The sequence below is a fragment of the Malania oleifera genome, chromosome 12 (assembly GCF_029873635.1).
Source record: "Malania oleifera isolate guangnan ecotype guangnan chromosome 12, ASM2987363v1, whole genome shotgun sequence".
Classification (NCBI taxonomy): Eukaryota; Viridiplantae; Streptophyta; class Magnoliopsida; order Santalales; family Ximeniaceae; genus Malania; species Malania oleifera.
Window position 1 is genome coordinate 39,437,666 of NC_080428.1, and position 4,190 is coordinate 39,441,855.

Here is a 4,190-nt window from a genome sequence, read left to right on the forward strand (position 1 = left end):
TGTATTTAAATTTGAATTTGTATAATATATTTGAATTGGAATTTGAATTTGAATTTGTATAACATATTTGTAATTTAATTTGAATTAGAATTTTAAATAATTTATAAATTTAATTGCAGTTATGAATGTATAAGAAAATGTAATTTAATTACAGATTTTTACATAAATTAATAATTGGAAACAAAATTAATTTCACTAATAATTATCCAATTTAAGTATTAGTGACGGTTTCAAAATCGTCACTACTACCCTTTTAAAAAGTTTTAGTGAAGAAATTCAAACCGTCACTAATAGCTCTGCAGAGTAATAGTGACGATTCTAAAACTGTCACTAATAATAGAGCATTGCTGACGGTTTCACAATCGTCACTAATAATAGAGTAATAGTGATAGTTTTAAAACCGTCACTAATAATAGAGCATTAGTCACAGTTTTAAAATCGTCACTAATAATAGAGCATTAGTGACAGTTTTACGACTGTCACTAATAATGGAGATATAGTAACGATTTTAAAACCGTTACTAATACTATGGCTTTAGTGACGATTTTTGGTCGATTCGGTGTTTAATCTATAGTGACGGGCTTAGGTTTTTAGTGGCGATTTTTATCTGTCACTAATACTTTATTATTAGTGACGGTTTGAAATATTCGTCACTAATAAGTATTAGTAACGGCTGGTATAGCGACTAATAGAAATCCGTCACTAATAATCATAAAATCGTCACTAATACTATTAGTGACAATTTTGTGAGTATTAGTGACAGTCTAAATCTATCACTAATAATCTTTTTTTCTTTTTTTCTTTTTTGTAGTGGTAGATACTGAATTTTATGACACCGTCTTGTGGCATATGCAATTGGGGCATATGGGTGAACATGACATGAAAGAATTTCACAAGAGGAAGCTCTTAAAGGGTATGAAAACATGTAAGCTAAACTTTAACAAGTTTTGTGTTCTTGGGAAGTAAAGTAGGGTGCAATTCGAAATAGTTATTCACAAGATGGATGGTATTCTTGATTACATACATTTTGATGTTTGGGAGCCTGTTAGAGTAGCATCACGGGGAGGACATGTTTACTTTGTAAGTTTTATTGACGACTACTCATGGAAGGTCTGGGTTTACTTCATGCGACACAAGTCAGATACATTTGCAGGTTTAAGTTGTGGAAAACTAAAGTGAAAAACTGGACCGAGAGGAGAATTAAATGCCTCAGCTTAGACAATGGGACTGGGTATGCTGATTCTAGGTTCATGGAGTTTTGTGAGCAGCAAGGCATTAAGAGAAATTTTAGTGTTCATCGGACACCTTAGCAAAATATTGTGATTGAAAGAATGAATCGAACTCTAGTTGAAAAAAGTCTAGTGTATCAGGTTAAATGCAGGACTACTGAAGAACTTCTATGCTAAGACAGTTAGTATGACTTGTTTCTTAGCGAACCGATCACTAAGGGCATCACTAGAGGGAAAAGTGGCAAAAGAATTATGGATGGGAAATGCGGTAGATTATTCCAAATTGAATGTATTCAGTTGTCTAGCCTATGTACACATGTCTAGTGAGGAGAGATTGAAGCTTGATGCAAAGTCTAGACACTGCATCTTTTTGGGGTATCAAAAGGGTGTGAAGGGGTTCAAGCTGTTGGATCCATTAGCAAACAAGGTAGTGATCAATAGGGATGTAGTTTTCGATAAGAAAGCTATGGTGGAGTGTACTCAAGAATTTGATGAAGAAAAATAGGATCTAAAAAACTAGAGTAGAGATGAGCATATTGTGCAGGTGGAGTTCGAAACTCAGGGCAATGGTCTTGGTCCCCCGGTTGCAGGGAGTTCTAATTCGAAAAACCAGCAAGTTGACAGTGTTCCTATACTGATATATAAACGCACTATTAGACCACCATCTAGGTATGAATTTGATGATCTAGTATCTTATGATTTCATTACCTATTGCAAGGATTTGATTACTTTTGAGGAGGCAGTGCACGACCAGGAGAAAAGTAGGTGGATGGGTTCTATGAGTGAGGAAATGGAACCACTGCATAAGAACCAGAATCGAGATTTGGCGGAGCTTCCTTAAAGGAAGAGGGCGATAGGCTGCACATGGGTATATAGGAAAATGGAATCAATTTTAGAAAAGGAAGGAGAGAAATTTAAGGCACGATTAGTGGCAAAGGGCTACTCACATAAGAAGAGAGTAGATTACGATGAAATCTTCTCACATGTGGTCTGACACACTTCCATCAGGGTGGTGTTGGGATTAGTAGCTTAGTATGACCTACATTTGGAACAAATGGATGTGAAGACGACAGTTATCCATTATGACTTGGACGAGCAGATCTATATGGTATAACCAGAGGAATTCTGTTAACCCAGGGAAGAGCACTTAGTTTGTCAGTTGAAGAAGTTTCTTTATGGGCTGAATTCTCCTTAAGGCAATGGTACAAACAGTTTGATTCCTATATGATCCAGGTAGGCTACAAGAGGTGTGAGTATGATTCCTTTGTGTGTGTGAAGAACCATAGTGATGGTTCTCTCATTTTCTTATTGCTGTATGTTGATGGCATGCTAATAGCTGCGAAGAATTTAACTGAGGTAAACTAGTAAAATGACATGTTGCATAAAGAGTTTGATATGAAGGATCTTGGCCCAACCAATAAGATACTTGGGATGAAGATTTGTCGGGATAGAACTGCAGGGAGGTTGTGGTTATCTTAGTGCAATTATTTCGAGAAGGTATTGGAAAGATTAAACATGATTGATGATAAATCGGAATGTACACCTCTAGCAAGTCACTTTAAATTGTATACCACTAAATGCCCAAGGATGGATGATGATATTAGGAACATGTCAAAGGTCCCCTATGCTAGGGTCATAGGGAGTTTAATGTATGCCATGGTGTGTACAATACCAGACTTAGCACATGTAATAAGTGTGGTGAGTAAGTTTCTCTCTAATCCAGGTAGACAACATTAGGAAACCCTTAAATGGATTTTTAGATACTTACGGGGTACTTCAAATTATGGCATTATGTTCGACAAGAAAGAGGATAGTCCATCAATTGTGGGGTTTGTTGATGTTGATTATGTAGAGGATATGGATGACAAAAGGTCTAAAATGGGTTATATGTTTACTCCCATGGGGGGACCTATCTTTTGGAGGTCCATGGTACAATCCATGGTGGCATTGTCTACAATTGAGTCTGAATATATGGGAGTTCTGAAGCTGCAAAGTAAGTGTTATGGCTTGCTGGTTTGGTCAAAGAGTTGGGTATACAATAAGGTGGAGTTGTGCAACACTGTGACAATCAGAGTGCCACTAATTTGGAAAAGAATCAAGTGTATCATGCTAGAACCAAACATATTGATGTAAGATTCCATAGGATCTAGCAATTGATTACTTTAGGCGAACTTTTATTTGGGAAAGTTCACACATCTGAGAACACAGCGGACATCTTGAGAAATACGGTTACCACTAAAAAGTTCAAACATTGCTTGGGCTTACTTCATGTCTCCAAGTGCTAGAAAGGAGATGGAGCCAACTTTACGTTCCAAGGTTAAGGTGGAGCAATGGGCTATGTTTTCATTTATTTCTCCTAAGGGGCGTATATCCGCCAAGGTGGAGATTGTTGTGTTTTGTGACACATATCTTTGAGTGGATGACATATAACTCACTCTAAAAATGAGCAGCGCGAAGGCTATCCCAAATATAAGAGGTCGGTCGTGTAATAATTAGCCCAAGGGCCAGATCATCTCCTCAGGAAATGCAATTTAATTCTAAACTTTGTGTAATCCCAAAAGAAATTAAGAAAAGAAGAGTTTACTGAACATGGTTCAGATTCGATATCTTGGATTTTTGAGATTTTTGTGATGAAATTAAAACATAACTTAAGAACCTAATATTAAAACATAAATTAAGAACCAAATACACATAAAATAAAAAGAAATGAATGACGGTAATCAAATCCTATTTAGACAATAAATAAATACTGCGTGTGAAAATCCTGGACAAAAACCTAAAGATCAAAACTTTATGAACCAATTTAAGCATTCAATCACAAAATCATCAATTAAACACCAACAAAAAAGTTAAACTTAACCCAACAAATATTTAAATCCTAAAGAAAGATTCTAAAGAGAACACATTGAACTTAACAATGAATATTAATCCAAATCAAAATTAATTCCAACAATAATATTG